Raw genomic sequence first — 23,589 nt, forward strand, 5'->3', positions numbered from 1 at the left:
TCAGGCTGACTAGACTGTATGGAAGGCATGAGTAGAGGGGCCTACACACACAGTGATTTGGGTCCCTCCTGGTGGCCTCTCAGAGATCTGATATGGTTTCAAGTCATGCAGCACTAGACCCTGTTTCCTTCTGGAAATATCTGGTTTATCCAGAACCAAAGAGAGCCTATTGCTTTCCAGAAAATTAGCAAAAGGCAGACTCCGCCTCCAGCAGAAGCAGAATTGCTTCTGCCTCTTCCTATTTCCATGGAATCAGAGATCATGTTGCCCAAAACGAGGCCAGTGTTTTAAAAGAAATCCCCTCTCTAAAATGAAGATGGTGATTATTTTAAATTTCCTTAACGCTGTTCTCATGGGAACAACAACAAAAAATGTCTTTAGGTGCTAATGATTGTTGTACTTCCTATTCCATTTTCGTGAGGGTTGAGGGTCCAAGAGATCCCTGCACATCAGAAACAAAAAATAAAGGATGAACATTGTAAATAGTTAATTAAACCAGGTAACTCCCTTTCATTGTCTCTTCTCTCTTTCCTGCTTCCAGCTTGCCAGCTCTAATAACTATCTTTGGATGCAGAAGAGCTGTATCCTTAGTACTTGTTCAAGCACTCCCTGCTGCCCCCTCCCTAGCATCTCTCAAAGGACTCCCTGGGGAGATCTGCAGATCTCCTCAGAGTAAACAGGAAAACCTAATAAATAAAATAGGGAGTCTTAGAGCCTAGAGGCTATCAAACACAGCTCTACAGGAAGAAGATGCCTTTGGCCTTGGACAACAAGGAGCAGTGGGTTTGTGATGTTCTGTATGAATACTTTGTAGTAACTCTTCTGCAGGGAAGCCCCCCTCCCCCCCCCATTTTGCTTCTGGACTGGAAACAGAGGTTGTGTGACCTGGCTTGTCCATAACCACTCAATATCAGCCTGTTCTGAAAAGAGAAGACCATCCCTTGTGTATTCAGAATTGGACTAGCCCAGTAGCTGGCCAGTTCCTTAAGAGTGATTTCTCTACCTTGCTGCCCTGTAGCTGGCACCTCACCCTCATTCTTATCCCTCTTCTTTAGTAAATAACTTCTTTATTAGTAGCATTTGGGTTTTCCCACACTGGAGTTAATCTGTTACCATTCTACCAAAATGCCTGTGCTAGCCACTTGGGTGTTCCGGTATAAGAAGTGTCCCAACTGTCCCACCCAGCCTCCTCAGCTCTCCTGTCTCTTTTTCATGGGTTGTTGAGCTGGAATGATAATTCCTCTTGGATTTCAGTGTGTGCAGTCTTACTTGGGTGGAGCCTTGAGCTGTTCACAGGAGTGCTAGTAATGTCTGGCCTTCAGTGCTGCCAAAGGCAAAAAGCTGGCTGCTTCTCAGTTTAAAGCACATAGTTGGATTGCTGGGACAGTGTTAGATGGAGGGTGGGGTGAGCAAATACCACTCTCTTCCTACTGTGTTTTCAGGAAATGATTATAAAGCAGCTATAAGTGCAAATGAAGTCAAAAGAATGGATTGGCATACCCCTTAGCCCCCTGAAAAAAAACAACAGATGAAAACACACACATTCCTTCTCTGGGCTCCATCCCAGATCCACACCCTTATTGTTCTGCTGGGCTTCACTTTGGTACTATTTCAGAGCAAAGAACCTTTGTTAAACTATCACTTCACTTTTCTCTGGAAGAAAACTCAGTAATAATCTGCTGAACAAGAGCTGAACTTTCCCTTTAGGCAAACTGTGGGTTCCACTTCCCTCTCTTTTTCCCTCCTAAGATGAACATGGGCAGGGGCAGATAGGGGGGAGGAAGAGCCAGTGCCAAGGCTTAATCCCTCAGTTAGGGAGTCAGGTTTTCAGTACTAGTAGTAAAATTGTTCGCAGAGATGGTCGTCAATGAAAGGAGTCTCTGTGCCGTCACATCTCCGTTCATCCTTTCCAGCTCCCTCTTAACCTTGTACAGCCCTTACCTGCCTGCCACCTCCTTGAGGTTTAAGCCATATGGCTCTTATGAATCTTGTCTGGAGTCTCCTAATGTGACATATTTTGCTGTGCAGAGCACAGTACCCCTGGGTCTACCCCTCCCCTCCAAGGTGGCGACTGAGCCTGTATGTGTGGCTGGAGCCAATGATGAGCCTCCCACCCAGGTCTGGGGAAACCCTCAGCCAGTGTGGTTCCTGTGGCAGCAGCCAAACACATCAGAGCTCCTCATAGCTTCAGGGCTGTAACAGCCAGCCTGTGCGATGGCGTTGTTTATTGTTGGTTGACTTCTCTGTCCCCACCCTCGGTGTTTAAGGGAATTTGGCCATTGCCCAGTAGAGCGAAAGCTGGCATTCACAGAGAGTGGCTTCCTGCAGCTTCTCTTGTGGTTGAAGCCAGGACCACCTTCCATCTCTGCCTTTCTACCCACATGGCAAAGGCAGTGAAACCCCTCTGTGTTCAGCCTCCTGTCGTGGGGTTTCAAGTTGCCTCTTAGATCAGGACGCGGCTATCTGCCAAATTATCTGCCCAGATAAACATTTATTGTTTACAGGAATGTGTTTCAGCTGCTCTGGCTGATCCCACTGGTGAGGTCTTCTAGTTCCTTGGGATATTCAGCCAGTATATGGGGCTGACACATCCAGACACAGAACTGCTGGAGCTTTTAACAGTGCCCCCTCCCCCAAATTTCTCTCAGCTCCCAGTCCTGCCTCCTGGATATTGAAACTGCCTCTCCACGTTTTCAGCATTACTAGAGAATTTGAAGATTTATGTAAGAGCCAGTGTTACAACACAAGCAGCAAAGGCTTCTTTGAGATGGCAAAACCAGCTTCTGTCACTTACCATGTTTTCCTGAATAACTAATGAGGTAGCCATTTAGTGAAGAGAAAAAGACAGATTTTCCCTTTTGACCCAAATAGCCATGTCCACTGCATCCAAATGTGTATTGTCTTTTTTTTTTAAGGATATAATTGATTTTCCAACATTTTATTGTACAGCAAAGTTGAAAGAATGTTACAATGAACGCATTTACGCCCACCACCTAGATTTTGCCTTTCTTATTTTACTACATGTGTATTATCACGTTACCCTCTCTCCATCCATGCCCCCCTCAGTCTTTTTTTTTTTTTTAATTTTTGTCATGCTTCATACAAAAATTTATATATACCTTGCTATATATTCCTAGTTGCTCTCCCCCTAATGAGACAGCATATTCCTTCTCTCCACTCTGTTTTCGTGTCCATTTGTCCAGCTTCTGACCCCCTCTACCCTCTCATCTCCCTTCCACACAGGAGCTGCCCACATAGTCTCATGTGTCTACTTGACCCAAGAAGCTCACTCCTCACCAGTATCATCTTCTATCCCATAGTCCAGTCCAATCCCTGTCTAAAGAGTCAGCTTTGGGAATGGTTCCTGTCTTGTGCTAACAGAAGGTCTGGGGACCATGACCACCGGGGTCCTTCTAGTTTCAGACCATTAAGTCTGGTCTTTTTATGAGGATTTGAGGTCTGTATCCCACTGCTGTCCTGCTCCCTCAGGGGTTCTCTTTTGTGTTCCCTGTCAGGGCAGTCATCAGTTGTAGCCGGGCACCATCTAGTTCTTCTGGTCTCAGGCTGATGTAGTCTCTGGTTTATGTGGCCTGTTCTGTCTCCTGGGCTCATAATTACCTCGTGTCTTTGGTGTTCTTCATTCTCCTTTGATCCAGGTGGGTTGATTGATGCATCTTAGATGACCACTTGCTAGTATTTAAGGCCCCAGATGCTGCTCTCCAAAGTGGGATGCAGAATGTTTTCTTAATATATTTTATTATGCCGGTTCACCTAGATGTCCCCTGAAACCATGGTCCCCAAGCCCCTGCCCCTACTACGCTGGCCTTCGAAGCGTTCAGTTTATTCAGGAAACTTCTTTGCTTTTGGCTTAGTCCAGTTGTGCTGACCTCTCCGGTATTGTGTGTTGTCTTTCCCTTTACCTAAAATAGTTCTTGTCTACCATCTAAGTAGTGAATACGCCTCCCCACTCTCATAACCATCAAAGAATATTTTCTTTCCTGTTTAAACTATTTCTCAAGTTCTTATAATAGTGGTCTCATATAATATTTGTTCTTTTGCAGTTGACTGATTTCACTCACCATAAGGCTTTCCAGATTCCTCCATGTTATAAAATGTTTCACGGATTCATCATTGTTCTTTATAGATGCATAGTATTCCATTCTGTGAATATACCATTATTTATCCATTCATCTGTTGATGGGCACCTTGGTCGCTTCCATCTTTTTGCTATGGTAAACAGTGCTGCACTGAACATGGGTGTGCATCTGTTTCTGTAAAGGCTCTTATTTCTCTAGGATATATTCCAAAAAGTGGGATTGCTGGATCGTATGGTAGTTCTATTTCTAGCTTTTTAAAAGCGCCAAATCCATTTCCAAAGTGATTGTACCATTTTACATTTCCACCAGCAGTGTGTAAGTGTTCCAGTCTCTCCACAACCTCTCCAGCATGTATTTTTGTGTGTTTTTTGGATTAATGCCAGCTTTGTTGGAGTAAGATGAAATCTCATTGTAGTTTTGTTGTGCATTTCTCTCATGGCTAATGATTGTGAGCATTTCCTCATGTATCTGTTTGCTACTTGAGTGTCTTCTTCAGTGAAGTGTCTGTTCATATCCTTTGCCTATTTATTAAGTGGGTTATTTGTCTTTTTGTAGTTGAGTTTTTGCAGTATCATGTAGATTTTGGAGATACTGATGGGAAATGTACCTAACTTTTTCCCAGTGTGTAGGTAATCTTTTCACTCTTTTGGTGAAATCTTTGGATGAGCATAGGTGTTTGATTTTTAGGAGCTCCCAGTTACCTAGTTCCTCTTCTGGTGTTTGTGAGTTGTTAGTAATGTTTTGTATATTGTTTATGCCATGTATTAGGTCTCCTAGTGTTGTCCCTATTTTTTCTTCCACGATCTTTATTGTTCCAGATTTTATATTTAGGTCTTTGATCCATTTAGAGTTAGTTTTTGTGCAGGGTGTGCAGTATGGGTCTTGTTTCATTTTTTTGCAGATGGATATCCAGTTATGCCAGCACCGTTTGTTAAAGAGACTGTCTTTTCCCCATTTGACTGACTTTGGGCCTTTGCAGATATCAGCTGCTTATATGTGGATGGATTTATGTCTGGATTCTCAGTTCTGTTCCATTGGTCTATGTATGTGTTGTTATACCAGTACCAGGCTGTTTTGACTACTGTGGTAGTATAATAGGTTCTAAAGTCAGGTAGAGTGAGGCCTCCCACTTTGTTCTTCTTTTTCAGTAATGCTTTATTTATCCGGGGCCTATTTCCCTTCCATATGAAGTTGGTGATTTGTTTCTCCATCTCATTAAAAAATGTCGTTGGAATTTGGATGCGAATTACATCGTATCTATAGATCACTTTTGGTAGAATAGACATTTTTACAAGGTTAAGTCTTCCTATCCATGAGCAAGTATGTTTTTCCACTGCTGTAGTTCTCTTTTGGTTTCTTGCAGTAGTGTCTCGCAGTTTTCTTTGTATAGGTCGTTTACGTCTCTGGTAAGATTTATTTCTAAGTATTTTATCTTCTTGGGGGCTACTGTAAATGGTATTGATTTGGTTATTTCCTCTTTGATGTTCTTTTTGTTGGTGTAGAGGAATCCAACTGATTTTTGTATGTTTATTTTGTATCCTGATATTTTGCTGAACTCTTCTGTTAGTTTCAGTAGTTTTCTTGAGGATTCTTTACGGTTTTCTGTGTATAAGATCATGTCATCTGCAAATATAGATACTTTTACTTCTTCTTTACCAGTCTGGATACGCTTTATTTCTTTATCTAGCCTAACTGTTCTAGCAAGGACTCTAGCACAGTATTGAATAAGAGTGGTGATAAAGGGCATCCTTGTCTTGTTCCCGATCTCAAGGGGAATGCTTTCAGACAGTCTCCGTTTAGGATGATGTTGGCTGTTGACTTTGTATAAATGCCCTTTATTATGTTGAGGAAATATTTTCTTCTATTCCTATTTTGCTGAGCGTTTTTATCAGGAATGGGTGTTGAACTTTGTCAAATGCCTATTCTACATCAATTGATAAGATCATGTGGTTCTTGCCTTTTATCTATATGATGGATGACATTAATTGTTTTTCTAATGTTGAACCATCCCTGCATACCTGGTATGAATCCCACTTGTTCATGGTGAGTTATTTTTTTGATATGTTATTGAATTCTATTGGCCAGAATTTTGTTGAGGATTTTTGCATCTAAGTTCATGAGGGATATAGGTCTGTAATTTTCTTTTTTGGGGGGTGCCTTTACCTGATTTTGGTATTAGGGATATGCTGGCTTCATAGAATGAGTTTGGGAGTATTTCATCTCCTTCTCTGTGCTCTGAAATACCTTTAGTAATAGTGGTGTTAACTCTTCTCTGAAAGTCTAACTCTGTGGTGAAGCCGTCCGGGTCTGGGCTTTTTTTTTGTTGGGAGTTTTTTAATTACCTTTTCAATCTCTTCTTTTGTTATGGGTTTAATGAGCAGTTTTACCTCTGTTTGTGTTAGTTTAGGTAGGTAGTGTGTTTCTAGAAATTCATCCTTTTCTTCTAGGTTTTCAAATATGTTAGAGTACAGTTTTTCATAGTAATCTGATGGGATTCTTTTAACTTCATTTGGGACTGTTGTAATATCGCCCATCTCACTTCTTATTCAGGTTACTTGCTTCCTCTTCGGTTTTTCTTTTGTCAGTTTGGCCGGTGGTTTATCAATTTTGTTAATATTTTCAAAGAAGTGGCTTTTGGTCTTGTTAACTCTTTCAGTTGTTTTTGTTTTCTGTTTCGTTTAGTTCTGCTGTAATTTTTATTATTTCCTTTCTTCTAGTGCCTGAGGGTTTCTTTTGTTGCTCTCTATTTGTTCAAGTTGTAGGAATAATTCTTTGATTTTGGCCCTTTCTTCTTTTTGTATGTGTGCATTTATTGATATAAATTGACCTCTGAACATTGCTTTCTCTGTGTCCCAAAGGTTCTGATAGGAAGTATTTTCATTCTCTTTGTATTCTATGAATTTCTTCATTCCATCCTTAATGTTTTCTATAACCCAGTCTTTTTTGAGCAGGGTATCGTTCAGTTTCCAAGTGTTTGGTTTCTTTTCCCTGCTTATTCTGTTATTGATTTCTACTTTTATGGCTTTGTAATATGCTTTGTAATATTTCAGTCAGAGAAGATGCTTTGTAATATTTCAGTGTTTTGGATTCTGCTAAGGCTTGCTTTATGACCTAATATGTGGTCTGTTCTAGAGAATATTCCGTGTGCACTAGAAAAGAAAGTATACTTGGCTGCCGTTGGGTGGAGTGTTCTGTATATGTCTATGAGGTCAAGTTGGTCGATTGTGGCATTTGGATCTTCTGTGTCTTTACTGAGCTTCTTTCTGGATGTCCTGTCCTTCACCGAAAGTGAAAAAGCTGCCTATTTCACTTTTCAGTGCCGTTAAGAGTTTGTTTTATATATCTTGCAGCCTGTTCATTGGGTGCATAAATATTTAATATGGTTGTATCATCGTAGTATATTGTCCCTTTAATCATTAAATAGTGTCCTTCCTTATCCTTTGTGGTGGATTTAACTTTAAAGTCTATTTTGTCAGAAATTAATATTGCCACTCCAGCTCTTTTTTGATTGTTGCTTGCTTGACACATTTTTTTCCAGCCTTTGAGTTTTTGTTTGTATCTCTAAGTCTAAGGTGTGTCTCTTTTAGGCAACATACAGATGGATCATGTTTTTTAATCCTTTCTGTTACTCTCTGTCTCTTTATTGGTGCATTTAGTCTTTTTACATTCAGCATAATTATGGATAGGTATGAGTTTAGTGCTATCATTTTGATGTCTTTTTTTGTGTGTTGTTGACAGTTTCTTTTTCCCCACTTAATTTTTTGTGCTGAGTAGTATATATATTGTCTTTTCCTCTTATTCATTATAGTTGATTTTGTTTCTGCTGAGTCTCTTTTTTTCTTATATTTTATTTTGATGAGTCAGCTTGTTAGTCTCCTTTGCGGGTTACCTTAATATTTACCCCTATTTTTCTAAGTTTCAACCTAACTTTTATTTCTTTATATTGCCTTGTCTTCCTTTCCATATGAAAGATCTATGACTACATTTCTTAGTCCCTCTTCATTGTTTTAATGTTGTCTTCTTTTACATAATAACATTGCTGTTTCCCTGTTTTGAGCGTTTTTTATCTTGATTTATTTTTGTGATTTCCCTGTCTGTGTTGACATCTGGTTGCTCTGACCTGTGCTCTGGTCTTGGGTTGACATCTGATAATATTGATTTTCTAACCAGAGAACTCTCTTTAGTATTTCTTGTAGTTTTGGTTTGGTTTTTACAAATTCCCTAAATTTCTGTTTATCTGGAAATGTCCTAATTTCACCTTCGTATTTAAGAGGGAGTTTTGCTGGATCATGGAAACCCTGGCAGCGTAGTGGTTAAGTGCTATGGCTGCTAACCAAGAGGTTGGCGGTTCAAATCTGCCAGGCGCTCCTTGGAAACTCTATGGGACAGTTCTACTCTGTCCTATAGGGTCGCTATGAGTCGGAATCGACTTGACGGCAGTGGGTTTGGTTTTTGGTTTGGTTTGCTGAATATATGATTCTTGGCTGGCAGTTTTTTCCCTTCAGTGCTTTATATAAGTCATCCCATTGCCTTCTTGCCAGCATGGTTTCTACCAAGTAGTATGAGCTTATTCTTATTGACTCTCCTTTGTGGATGACTTTTCATTTATCCCTAGCCACTCTTAAAATTCTCTGTCTTTGGTTTTGGCAAGTTTGATTATAATATGTCTTGGTGACTTTCTTTTGACATCTACCTTATGTGGAGTTCGATGAACATCTTGGATAAATATCTTCTCATCTTTCACGATATCAGGGAAGTTTTCTGCCAACAAATCTTCAACAATTCTCTGTATTTTCTGTTATCCCTCCCTGTTCTGGTACTCCAGTCAATTGTATGTCATTTCTCTTGATAGAGTTCCACGTGATTCTTAGGGTTTCTTCTTTTTTTTTTTTTTTAATTCTTTTATCTGATTTTTCTTCAAATATGTTGGTGCCAAGTGTTTTATCTTCAGTCTCACTAATTCTGCCTTCCACTTCCACAATTCTGCTCCTCTGACTTCCTGTTGAGTTGTCTAATTCTGTAATTTTATTGTTAATCTTCTAAATTTCTGATTCTGTTTCTCTATGGATTCTTGCAACTTATTAAATTTTTCATTATGTTCTTGAATAACCTTATTTTTAATTTCTTCAACTGCTTTATCTGTGTGTTCCTTGGCTTGTTCTGCATATTGCCTGATCTCCTTCCTGATGCCTTGAAGAGTTCTGTATATTAATGTTTTGTATTCTACATCTGGTAATTCCAGGAAGGTGCCTTCATCCAAAAGATCCCTAGATTCTTTGTTTTGAGAGCTTGTTGAAGCGATCATGATCTACTTCTTTATGTGATTTGATACTGACTGTTGTCTCTGAACCATCTATAAGTTATTGTATTAGTTTATATTTGCTTACTGTATCCTAGCTTCTTGCTTTGTTTTGTTTTTATATGCCCAAATAGGTTGCTTGAGTGTGCTAGCTTGATTATTTTTGACTTTGAAGCTCTAACGTCCTGTCACCAGATGGCTAGAGCTGTTACCAGGTGTATCAGTCTAGGAGTCCATTCACTTTTCTTATATGGATTCAGCTCAGGTGTCCTGGTAATTGGTCATCAAGTGTGTGGTACAGGCTCTGTCCTGAAGTCTCAGAGAGGCAGGGGTGATTGGTGTAGGTACAGGTATCTTGTTGCAACAGGGGGTCATGCTCTGAACAAGGCGGGGGCTTGACAGCCCTCCCCTGAGCATCTGTGAGGAAAGCGTGTCCCTGTTCCCTAGAGCACACAGGTGGGTGGGTTCTGCAGATGGACCATGGGCACCCAATACTTCTGGTTGTAAGGACTGGGAGGTACCAGTTATCGCTGGACCCCTGTTGCAGATGGCTAGGTGATGTGGGTGCAGCCACCAGTCCTTAGGCCCCTGATGTGGGTAGGTGAGGACCCTGTTTAATAGGTAAAGTGGTGTCAAACATCAAACACATACCTCTCCACCGCACAGCTGAAACAGTTGCAGTCTGCCAACAAGGGCCTATCCTCCGGAAATAAACCCACACAGGTCCACGCAGGAGGGAAAGGTATTCAGAGTCCACGGACCGTTTATGCCTGGACAGGAGCCACTTCTTTCCCCCCAGTTGTGTATTTATTCCTTCTTCAAGGCTGGAGAGAATGGCTCAAGTTGCTCAGCAGGGCCTTTCTCAGGCCCAGGGAAATCAACAATCACTGAAGCTGGCTTGGGGGCTGGGGGTGCGGTAAAATGTACGCAAGTACTTAGCTTTTGCTGAGAGCGGTGTTCTTCTCTGGTTCCAGAGGTACGAGTAGGCTGTATGGCTGGCTGTTTCTCCCTGAGAAAAGTGCAGCCCAATGCTACCACCAGCCTGCCTCAGTCACTCCCGGGAATGTGCCTGAGGGTTCCCAGCAATTCAGGTCCAGCAACTCCTCTCCAGTTCTGAACCGTCTCTCCTTCCCCTTGCCTCTCGGTCTTTTTTCTAACTTTGCCTTTGATGTTCAGGGCTCCTAGCTTGTCATAAATATAATCATTTCACTTGTTTTTTTCAGGTCTATTTTGTAAGGGGGATCACCAGAAATGTCTGACTACTCTGCCATCTTGGCCCTGCCTCCAGTCTTTATTTTTTTATGTATAAGTACATTTTCTCAAATTCCTTCAGCATGCCTGTCATTAACTAGAGTTCACTGTGTATTTATATTTGTTTACGTTTTTTTCTATTGAGGTAAAATGTGCATACAGTGAAGTACACAAATAATTTATACCTTTGCTGGGTTTTGACAAATGCATATAACCCAAATACCTTGTCAGAATATAGAATCTTATTATCATGCCTCCTTATCTACCTCCACCTTTACAGGCACCCTCTGTTCTGTTTTTTTTCTACCATAGATTAGATTTAGTTTAAAACTTCATATAAATGGACTTATACAGTATATATTCTTTTGAGTAAGGCTGTTTCACTTAGCATATTGTTTTTGAGATTCCTCCATGTTGTTTCATGTATCAAACCAAAAACCAAACCCATTGCCATCAAGTTGATTCCAACTCATAGCAACCCTATAGGACAGAGTGGAACTGCCCCATAAGGTTTCCAAGGAGCACCTGATGGATTCAAACTGCCAGCTTTCTAGTTAGCAGCCGTAGCTCTTAACCACTATGCCACCAGGGTTTCTAACATGTATCAGTAATTCATTTATTTTTATTGCTGAGTAATAGGCTATTTTATGAATATATCACAGTTTATCCATTCTCTGACTAATGGACACCTAAGAGATAAATTGCTGTGAATATTTCTGTGCATCTTTTTGTGGACATGTGTTTTCTCTTTCTGTTTTGTAAATGGCTAGGATTAGAATTGCTGAGTCTTAGGGTAGGTATATGTTTTTATTAGAGACTGCTAGACCTTTTTCCAAAGGTGATTGTACCATGTTACACCCCAGCAGTGTATGAGAGCTGCAGTTGCTCCACATCCTCATTCTGCTGGGTATGTGGTGAGATATCTTTGTGGTGTTAATTTGCATTTCCCTGTTTTCTAATGAGGTTGTACGTTTTTTTCTTGTACTTACTGGCCATTTGTATATCATCTTTGTGACAGGTCTGTTCAAATCTTTTGCCCATTTTCTTTAACTGAATTGTTCGTTTTCTTATTATTGAGTTATAGGGTTTCTTTATTCTGGATGTGAGTTCTTCATCGGATATATGTTTTATCAGTATTTTCACTCAGTTTGTGGCTTACCTATTCATTTTCTTAACAGTGTCTTTTTGTGAACAGACGTTTATAATTTTGGTGAAATACAATTTATTTATTTTTTTATAGTTATTACTCTTTGAAAGCTAATAAAACCCAAATCATCAATATATTCTCTTTTTGTGCCTCTAAAAGCTTTTTTTTTTTAAAGCTTTATGGTTTTAGCTATTACGTATAGGTCTATGGTCCATCTCAAATTAATTTTGCGTATTGAGTAAGGTAAGGGTTAAGATCCTTTTTTTTTTTTTCTCCCCATGGATATGCCGTTATTCCAGCACCATTTGTTGAATGTAATGTGTCATTTTTCTCTGTCTGCTTTCAGGATTTTCTCTATATCTTTGATTTTCAGCAGTTTGACTATGATATGTCTGTACATGGTTTTCATTGTGTTTCTCCTGCTTGGGGTTCACTTTAATCTGTAAGTCACCTTTCACCAAATTTGGGAGACTTTCGGACATTATTACTGTTTGTTTGTATTCCCTCCTCCAGTCTCTCTCTCTTCTCCTTCTGGGACACAATTACACATTTGCTAGGTCCTTTGATATTGTGACCCACGTCTTTTCTGTTTTTTATTTTTCTCTTTGTTCCTTGTAGTTGGTCTAGTTAATCATTTCTGTTGTTCAGACTTTAAATTTACTATTCCTTTGTCATCTCCATTCTACTTTTAAGCATATCCAGTGACTTTTTTTTCCCCCCAGATACTGGTTTTTTGGTTGTTTTTTTTTTTTTTTTTTTTTCAGTTTTAGAATTTCCATTTGGTTTTTTTTTCATAGTTTCTGTTTCTCTGCCGAGATTTCATATCTTTTTATTGGTTTCAATCATATTTTCCTTTATCGCATGAAACACAGTTACAATAACTTCTTTGACAACCTTGCTGTTAATTCCAACATTCGGATCATATCAGGATTGGTCTCCATTTACTATCTTCCCATCCCTCTTTGGTGAAAATCTGCACAGCAAAACCTGCTCCCATTCCACAGTTTCCAGACATAGTGATCAGTGACATTGGTTACATTCTTCACATTGTGTCAACGTTCTTGTTGTTTCTGTTCCAGTTGTTTCACGTCCATTTACTTAATGTCCCTGCCCCCTCATCTATGGTTTGAAATAGCTGTTGACCTTTGGTCTCATATAGATAAATTTTTTTTTTTAATGCAATCAGTACTCAAGGGTGACAATCTTTACTCTTTGGGCTAAACTGTTACTTAGTTTAAAGATGACTTCTGGGAATAGTTTCAATTCAGGGTTTGAAGAGCAGCTCAGCCACATTCTCTAGGCATCTTCCAGCATTATAAGGTCCATTAAGTCTGGATTCTTTAAGAATTTGAAGTTCTGTTCCACATTTTTCTCCCTATTCATCTGTTGTGTTCCTAATTAGAATGTTCACTAGTGGTAGCTGGGTACCATCTAATTCTTCTGGTCTTAGAGTGGAAGAGGCAATGGTTCATGTAGATAGTCCTTTAGTCCAGTTACTTCTCTCTTTCTTGCATTTCCTTCTTTCTCTTTTGTTCCAGGCAAATAAAGACCAATAGTTGTATTTTAGATAGCCGCTCATAAGCATTTAAGACCCCAGACACTACTCACCGTACTGAGAGGTAGGACATAAACTTTAAGCAGTATATTATGCCAGTTGATGAGACCACAACCTTCAGCCCCCAAACCAAGAGAACTAATCCCATGAGGTGATTGCGTATGGCTAATTTGTATCAGCATCTGTGCTCCTCCCCTTTTTTTGTTGTTATTGTTGCAAAACCATATACAACCTAGCATTTGCCCATGCACCCCTTTTCCCTGTGTACAGCTTATTGACATAAGTTACATCAGTCATGCTGTGCGGACTTCACCCATCTTCAGGGCCACTTTTCCATTTCCTTCCCCCCACCCTCCCCGCCCCCCGCCGGCTCTCCGATAACCACTAATGAACATTAGTTTTTATATATTTACCTATTCTTGTCATTTCATAAAAGTGAGATGGTACAATATTTGGTTTTTTTTGTGATTGACTCATTTTGCTCAACATAATGTTCTTCAGGTTCATCTACGTTGTAAGATGTTTCAGGAACTCATTTTTCCTTATTGCTAAGTAGTATTCCATTGTATGAATGTACCATATTTTACTTATCTGTTCATTTGTTGATGGGCACTTAGGATGTTTCCATCTTTTTGCTATTGTAAATAGTGCTGCAGTGAACATAGATGTGCATATGTCTATTGGTGTCACTTCTGTTAGATCTCTAGAGCACTGTTTTTTTTTTTTGTTTTTTTGAGAATAGGTCATATTTTCCTGTTTCTTTGCATATCGAGTGATTTTGGATTATATCGTGGGCAATATGTGTATCATGTTGTAGAGACTATGAATTTTGTTTTATTCTTCCAGAGAGGGTGGGTACTTTTGTTTTAGCAGCCAGTTCACTTGGTTGAATTCGAACTGCAAACTGCAGTCAGTCAAATATCTGTTCAGGGTTTTTGTTTGTTTTACTTTTAATCTGGACATGCACGATTCAGAACTCAGCCAGAGATTTGGGCAGTGTTTATACACAGAATATGGGACTTCCTGTCTCTGGTTGCCTCGTTTCTAGGATTGCCTCACATGCTTTCTAGCGACTATGGTTGTCCTGAACTTTGTCCTCTGTTTCTTCAGGCCAGATAGATACTATATGAGATTTAGATAATAACAGTGGCCATTTATTGAACACTTACAGTGTGCCAGGTATTTAATCTTCACAGTGACCCTATTTGGGGTAAGCACTGTTATTATCCCCAATTTACATATGAGGAAACTGAGACCCAGAAAGATTAAACATCTTACCTGAGGTCACCATCCAGTAATCCAAACTCACGCCGTAGTACCCAGATTAACTCTCAACCGTATTACCGTTCAATGTTTTTACACTGCGTGTCTTTGAAGAATGACTTTGATGTTTGTACTGTTTCAGAATCCTACTGACATCACTTGCGTAGAATGAAGTCTCTTACTCTTTTTACTCTTTGCTATTTCTTTTTGTTCTTGGGTGTTTTGTTTGTCTTGTTTTATATTTTCAGTTGAACTTTTCAAATATACAAAAAGTAAAAAAAAATTTTTTTTTTTTTTTGAAGTAAAGGGAGTGGTAAATGAGCCACCGTGCAGCTTGAGCAGTTACCAGCATTTTGCAAATATTTGTTCAATCATTCCTCTCATCTCCCTGCCAGATTTTCGTTCTTAGAGGATTTTAAATCAAATCCTGTCCATCATACTGTAAATATTTCAATAGATATCTTTAACTGGTAAAACTTTTTTCTATGAAAAGAGAGGGTGGAAAGAGGGAGCGGGCTGTCTCATTGTGGGAGAGCAATTGGGAGTGTGTAGCAAGGTGTATATAAGTTTTTATGTGAGAGACTGACTTGATTTGTAAGCTTTCACTTAAAGCACAATAAAAATTATATTAAAAAAACTTTTTTTCTAACAATCTCTACACCATTGTCATACATGTCCAAATTAATAATTTACTAATATCATCTAATAGCAAGTTCATTTTCAGATTGCCCAGATTATCCCAGAAATGTTGTTTCATAATTGGTTTGTCAGAATTACAGATTTAAGCAAGCTGCATACTTTGTATTTGGTTAGTATGTCTCTTAAGGCTCTTCTAATATGTAATAGTTTCCTCATCTCCCTTTATTTCATGCCATTTATTTGTTGAAGATATTCTTGGTCTTTTTAAAATCATGTTCTTGATTTTCAGTAATATCTTGGTCTGCTACGGTGCCTATTTAAGTAATATTTTTTCTAGAAAAAAAAAAGTGTGTTATCTTTCTGAGTCTTTGTTTATCTGAAATGTCTTTATTTTGCCCTCCTGCCTCAATGACTGACTACTGTTAAGACAGAGAAGCCTGGGGCCGGTCAGATTTGTGTCTTTTGTTTGTCTTTTAAAAATGCTTCCAAGATTATTTTTTCCCATTATTCTTATCAATTAGAGACTGAACCCCAAGATATATCTGGGTCAGGGATAGCAAATTCTAAAAGGTGTACTTTCATTTTGTGCCAAAGACAGGCATTACTAATTGATCACAGCACTTTTTGCCCTTGAACACAAATGAAGCCTCAGATTCCTTTAAAAAAAAACTATTTTGCAATCCCTACTAAATGTGTTGGTTGATTTCTTCTTATTAAGCTTCTTAGCATGCAGTGTGCCCTTTAAATTTTCAGGCTTAGATCTTTCTTCCACTCAGAAAAGTTTCCTTTGTCTCTCTTTCTCATTTTTCAAAATTAGTGCTCTTCTTCTGTCAGTCTTTTTTTCTAATTGAGTATTTGGTGAAAGCTTACACACCAAGTTAGGTTCCCATTTGACAATTTCCACACAGATTATTCATTGACACTCGTTATATTGCTCACAGTTTGTCAACATTCTCTTTAACTGTGTTTATACCCCCCATCCATATGTGCTCAGACATACGTTTTTACTTTGGTTGTGCTACGCTCACTGCATCCACACTCGGTGCCACTTTTTCCATGACCGAAGATAACAGATCTCTACTGTCTAAAGCATACTCCTCTCCTCCCCCGACCCTTCCCCGTAACCACCAATGAACATTGGTCTCTCTGTATTTATCTGTTCTTGTCTTCTTATAAAAGAGGGGTCATACAATGTTTGTCCTTACATGCTTGACTTATTTCACTTAGCTTTATGCCCTCCAGGTCCATCCATATTATTGTATGTTTCTTGGACTCATCGTTGTTCTTTATGGTTGCGTAATTAGAGTTCTCGCTCCACATTTCTGACTTTTTCCCCCATTATTTTTATTTCGGTTTTTTTCTTCTCTATTCTAGGAGAGGCTCAGGCAGGTCATCTGTTTCACTGGTTCAATTTTATATTGTATTAACTGCTGTTTACTGCCTTCTCTTGAAATTTTTAATTAGGTAGTCATGCTTTTCATCTCCCCATAGTTTCTCTCTATATGACTGCCTAATCTAGATTAAAAGGCAGTTTATTAGGTTTTGTTTTTGTTTTTTTTTACTTGAGGTTTAACTCTCATAAAGTAATGCGCACTACTCTTAAGTTTAAGCTTGATAAATTAAAATTTTTATATAAGTTTTTTATATGTGCTATACTTATGTTACAGAATATTTCTGGCATGCCAGCAGGCTCCTTTGTGCCCCCCTCTTGTTAGTACTGTCCCCACACAGGTAACCGTTATGCTTATTTTATTCAAATTAATTTTACCTGTTCTTGAACTTTATTCAAATGGAATCATATGGTATATATCCTTTGTATCTGGCTTCTTTCATTCAATATAATCTATGAAATATTCACCCATGTTGTTGCACATAAGAGTAGCGCATTCTTCTTCATTGCTGTGTAGTAAGTCTGTTGTATGAATATGCTACAATTTACTTATTCTCCTGTTGCTGAAAGTTGTTTTATTTTTTTGCCAGTTGTTGGCTGTTATGAATAAAATTGCTATGAACATTCTTCTATTTCTTTTGGTAGATATATGCTTGTATTCTCTTTGGTATATACCTAAGAGTAAGATTGTTAGGTTCAAAGGTAGCCCTGTGTTTAACTTTAGTAGATACTGCCAGATTTCCAAAGTGATTATAGTTGTACCAATATACATAACCATCTGCAGTGTATGAAAGTTTCAGTTGTTCCACATCTTTGTCAACACTTGGGTTTTTTATTTGTCTTTTTAATACATCATCCACCACATAGCATCCATTTGGGCAATGTCTGACCACACATACATCCATGCTCACAACCCCCTTAAAAAACAAACAAAACCAAACCCGTTGCCATCGAGTTGATTCCGACCCATAGCAACCCTAGAGGACAGAGTAGTACTGCCCCACAGGGTTTCCAAGAAGCAGCTGGTGGATTCAAACTGCCAGCCTTTTGGTTAGCAGCCACTTAACCACTGCATCACCAGGGGTCCAAACCTCTGCACCCCTTCCCAACCCACCCCTTAAAGCCTTTTATATTAAAAATTCAAGGTACATACAATGGTTCGTAATAAACAGATGCTAAACAATATTTTTTAAACAATATTATTATTATTCCTGTATTATGTTAAAGACGTTTTAGTGTATCTGAAAGTGTTTCTTTAATTTTTTTATTCATAGAGTTACAGTGTATGCTATATACTAAGATAGACATTTGACTGACTGACTTTAGATACAAACTGTACCTAATGTTCTTACATACAAATACGACTTAAAGACAGATTTAGGCATGAAACTAGTTCCTAATCCGGAAACTGCTTGTGTGTAATATGGTGTTCCCACAACATCCGAATTATATAATGTCCTATTTCACAGAACGTATTGTGGACATTAAGTGACATATGACTGAATTTAATTTCTCATTCAACAATTCATTAATAACGTTCTTCACAATGCATGAACGTTCTCATTATTTCTGTTCTGGTTGTTCCATTTCCATTGATTTAGTTTTTCTGCCCCCTTACATTCCATCTTTGTTTTAAAATAATGGTTGACCATTTTGTCTCATACACATGATTTTTTTAAAGGAACACAGCACTCATGGGTGGTGCTTGTTATTTTGTGAGCCAGTCTGTTATCTAGCTACAAGGTGACCTCAGGGGTTAGTTTCTGTTAAAGGTTTAAAGAGTATTTCAGGGCAGTAGTCTCAGGGAGTCCTCCAGTCTCAACCAAACCAGTAAGTCTTTTTTTTTTTTTTTGGTATGGTTTTATTTCGTTTGGTGTTTAGGAATTTGAGCTCTGTCCCACATTTTTCTCCCATTCTGTCAGGGTCTATCTGTTATGGCCCTGATTAGAATACTTGGTGTAGTTGTAGCTGGGCACCATCTAGTTTGCCGACACTTGGTTTTGATTATGGCTTTAATTTTAGGCATTCTGGTGGGTGTGTAGAAGTATCTTATTGTGACTTTAATTTGTATTTCTCTGATGAATAATGATGTTGAGTACTTTTTTTTATGGTTATTGGTCATTAGGATATCATCCTCTACTGTGGAGTGCCTGTTCCTGACTTTTGCCCATGGAGGAGTTGTCTTTTTCTTAGTGATTTGTAGGGGGTTCTTTCTTTAACATTTTGGATATCCTGTGTTGGATATATGTATTGAAAATATCTTCTCAGTCTGTGGCTTATCTTTTCTCTCTTTTAATGATGTCTTTTGATGAGCCTTCCACCTGTCTGTCAGTTTGTCATACTGTGGTGACATGCATGTTGCTGAGATGCTGGAAAGGATGCCATTGGTATATTAATACCAGCAGGGTCACCCATGGTGGACAGGTTTCAGTGGAGCTTCTAGGCTGGAACAAACTAGGAAGAAAAGCCTGGTGATCTGTTTCCAAAAACCAACCAGTAAAAACCTCATGGATCACAACAGAACACTGTCCAACTTGAACATCATTCAGAAAAGATCAGTTGTTAGAGCAGGACATCACGTTTGGTGAAATAGAGGGCCCGCAAAGGCAAGGGAGACCCTCTGTGAGATGGGTTGGTACAGCAGCCACAAACACGGACTCAGACCTGACTGTGACTGCGAGGATGATGCAAGATCAGGCAACATTTTGTTCTGTTGTGCATAGAGCTGCCATGAATTGAAGTTGACTCACCGGTAGATAATTTTCTATCTCTGATGAACACAGATTCTTAATGTTAAGGAATCCAAATTTATCATTTTTTTTTTCTTTTATAGTTAGTGCTTTTTTGCTCACAACAAGGTCATGAAAATGTTCTTCTATATTCCAGTTTCTTTGTTTTGTGTTGTTTTTTACATTTAATTCTCTGATTCATCTCAAACTAATTGTCATATATGGTATGAAGTAGGGGCAAGATTTTTTTTTTTTTTTCCATTCAGATATCCGGTTGACCCAGCACTATTTATTGAAAGATCATTTTCCCCCACTGAATTGCATCAGTGCCTTTGTCATAAGTCAGATTATTATATGTGTGGATCTATTTCTGTATTCTCCGTTTTGGTCCGGTGATCTATTTACCTATCCTTGTGTCATTAATGTTCAATCTTACTGAAAAGATTAATTTGCAGATTTCTAAAGTTTTCACAGTGGTGATGTCTTCTGTTTCTCTTTGCCACTTACTAGGCCCACAGGCTGTGGTTTCACTCCTATTCAGGCTGCAGAGGGATACCAGGGGAGATACAGATATTTACCAATTGCTTAGATGGTATCCTTCTGTTAAACTGTAATGCCTTTTTGTGTGTTGGGTGATTTTTTTTTTTTTTTTTTCATCTTGTAGAGGCTAGTCTATACTTGTTCATATTGAGAACTGAGATGGCTATATGTTACGATTTTCAGGTACTGACAAAGGGAAAACGGAAACATTTGATCTATGCTTCTAGTATTAAACTTCTCTAGAGGAGAGGAGGGAAGAAACTAGAACTAGAGATAGTCATGGCAAGGAGCTGTACCCTCTTTGTTTGTTTAATAATTTTTATTGTGCTTTAAGTGAAAGTTTACAAATCAAGTCAGTCTCTCACATAAAAACTTATATACACCTTGCTACATACTCCCAATTGCTCTCCCCCTAATGAGACAGCCCACTCCCTCCCTCTACTCTCTCTTTTTGTGTCCATTTCGCCAGCTTCTAACTCCCTCTACCCTCTCATCTCCCCTCCAGGCAGGAGGTGCCAACATAGTCTCAAGTGTCCACCTGACCCAAGAAGCTCACTCCTCACCAGCATCCCTCTCCAACTTGTTGTCCAGTCCAATCCATGTCTGAAGAGTTGGCTTCGGGAATGGTTCCTGTCCTAAGCCAGCAGAAGGTCTGGGGGGCCATGACCACCGGGGTCCTTCCAATCTCAGTCAGACCATTAAGTCTGGTCTTTTTATGAGAATTTGGGGTCTGCATCCCACTGCTCTCCTGCTCCCTCAGGGGTTCTCTGTTGTGTTCCCTGTCAGGGCTGTCATCGGTTGTAGCTGGGCACCATCTAGCTCTTCTGGTCTCAGGCTGATGTAGTCTCTGGTTCATGTGACCCTTTCTGTCTCTTGGGCTCGTAATTACCTTGTGTCCTTGGTGTTCTTCATTCTCCTTTGATCCAGGTAGGTTGAGACCAATTGATGCATCTTAGATGGCTGCTTGCTAGCATTTAAGACCCCAGACGCCACTCTTCAAAGTGGGATGCAGAATGTTTTCTTAATAGATTTTATTATGCCATTTGACTTAGATGTCCCCTGAAATCATGGTCGCCAAACCCCTGCCCCTGCTACACTAGCCTTCAAAGCATTCAGTTTATTCAGGAAACTTCTTTGCTTTTGGTTTAGTCCAGTTGTGCTGACCTCCCCTGTATTGTGTGTTGTCTTTCCCTTTACCTAAAGTAGTTCTTATCTACCATCTAATTAGTGAATACCCCTTTCCCTCCTCTCCTAACCACAAAAGAATGTTTTCTTCTCAGTTTAAACTGTTTCTCAAAGTTCTTATAGTAGTGGTCTTATACAATATTTGTCCTTTTGCAACTGACTGATTTCACTCAGCATAATGCCTTCTAGGTTCCTCCATGTTATGAAATGTTTCACAGATTCCTCACTCTTCTGTATCGATGCATAGTATTCCATTGTGTGAATATCCATAATTTATCCATTCATCCATTGATGGGCACCTTGGTGTACCCTCAGTTTGCTTTAGTGTAGACCAAGTTTCTCAACATAGTGTTCTTGTTCTGGGGGGTTGCCCTTTTAGAAGTTAGCCTCACTTTGTTTTCCTTCTGCCTCATATGGCCACCCACACCAGTTATAAGTCAGCAACCAGGAAGTTTCTTTTGACCTACTGTGCTTCCCGTCAGCTCTGGTGGAGTCCAGTTGTGCCCTTCTAACTGCACCGCAGCCCACTTTGGCTCCTGTCCTAGTGGCTCCAAGGTAAGGATATTTAGTAGGGTACCGCTGCTGAAGTCTCATCTACGTACTTAGGAAACAGGTAATTCCTTGACAGGCATAAGGTCAAACGTCAGTTGTGGTTTTCTGCATTCCAGTCCCATCTGCAGTTTGTCTTGCAGAAAATTCCTCAAAGTTTCTGGTATATGGTTGCTAAGTACTGATAAATGCTTTCTTCATTTTTATACTTTTTTCAGTCATTTCAGTGGAAAACTGGAAGGATGGACAAAATAGTTAAAAAACATATACTTAGACCCATTCTAATTACACATCAATGCTAGTTTTTTTAAAAAGTTAGTTTCTAGCCTTCCAAGTTACACTTTGAAGGTCATTGTTCATTTGATTGATAAGGCAAGCCTTGTTCTTAGAATGTGCTTGCATGGGTTTATATGTGTGTGACTTGTTACTTCATAACAGGCAGCTCTGCTCCTCTCCTTTAAAGTCAGGAAGGAAATCCAGTGATTCATGAAGATGCTGCTTAAGTCTTTCTGTGTTGAGTCTCAGTTTTGAAGCTTGGTATCCCTCTGTCGCCTGGATATGGGTGAGAACCATAGCCCACGGGCCCAGTAAGTGGCACAGAGAAAGATGAAGACGATGACAGATATCCAAAATGGAATAGGAGGGATTGTTTTGGTTACGACCCATGGGTTTCAGATGTTTTGCCTATACATGCCTTCATTTGGTAAGAATGCCACGTGGCTCTCTTACCAGATGGGTAAAGAGAAACTGACCCTGAGATTAGGGATAAGCCAGAGAACCATTTGAAAATTTTGTGCTCTATGGAGCCAGGGCCCTTTCCCAAGCCAGCTGGGACTGTTTGCTGTGTTCTTTGCAACTTCAGTGCAGGATGTAATTCCCAAGAATTGTTGAGTAAATAAGAATACATATTTATTTATAAGTTTTGGGCTCACTACACCTGGCTTTTTGGTTTTTTTTTTTAAATGTAGCTAAAGTATGTAGATTTATTTCGCTTTTATATTTTATTCTTAGTTCTCTAGTGAAAAACACAGAAAACTTTCTATTTTTATATTGTAATTCAAATACAAGAACTTGAAACAAACCATCCAGTGACATTTTTTGAAGAAGGAAGCAATAATAGAAAATTTAACCAGGAAGAGACCCTAAGCCTCAGTTATAAAGATAACCTCCTTTCCCTGAGAATTAGGCCTGATCAGGGTTCATACCCACTCATATGGAGTAAAAAAGGAGAGGGTAAATCACAACAAGCTCTTGGCACTTCTGTTAGAAATTTAAATAACAGGCAGACATATAGAGATTCACAAATAGGCACTTGGTGCCAGCTAAACCACAGAGAAGATACTGTGTTTGTGGTCCAGGGAAGTTTAAATATTTGTGGTCAAACTTAAAATTCAACATAAAACTCTCGTCTGTGATGGACACTTTCCAGAAACTGCACAGAGCATGTGGAAGCTGCATAAACTCTCAAAAGGCCTCTCCTTTCACCCAGCTGGGCCAGAAGAGCCTATTCTCCTTCCTTCAGACTGTGTTACTGACAACCCTTATAAAAGGGCTCCCTGGCACATCATCTACCCACCTAAGAAGCCCACTCTGAGGACTTCTCTGCTTTGTGACTCACTCCCTTAAGTCCCCGATCAAATGTCACCTTATCCAAGAGTCCCTCCCTGTCCAAAAAAAAAAAAATTTTTTTTTTCTCCCTGTCCATCTTATATAAAATAGCAATACTCTCCCCCACCTGTTACTCTCTGTCTTTCTTGTTATTGTTAGTTGCCATCAAGCCAGTTCCTACTCATGGCAACCCCATATGTACCCTACTTCATTTTTTTATAGCACTTTGCACCACTTGTCCTGTATGTATTTGCTCCCAAGAATGTTAAATTCCATGAAACAAAAGCATTTCTTTATTCACTGCTGTCTTCCTAGCGCCTTGGGTAGGGCCTGCCAC

General features: G+C 39.3%; 1 protein-coding gene across 6 annotated transcripts in view; it reads left to right on the forward strand.

The window, feature by feature from the left end:
- The window catches only part of SMG6 (SMG6 nonsense mediated mRNA decay factor), a 235,631-nt gene that overhangs the window by 169,682 nt on the left and 42,360 nt on the right, over positions 1-23,589 (forward strand). The window lies entirely within an intron of this gene.

The sequence above is a fragment of the Elephas maximus genome, chromosome 19 (assembly GCF_024166365.1).
Source record: "Elephas maximus indicus isolate mEleMax1 chromosome 19, mEleMax1 primary haplotype, whole genome shotgun sequence".
NCBI classification, from domain to species: domain Eukaryota; kingdom Metazoa; phylum Chordata; class Mammalia; order Proboscidea; family Elephantidae; genus Elephas; species Elephas maximus.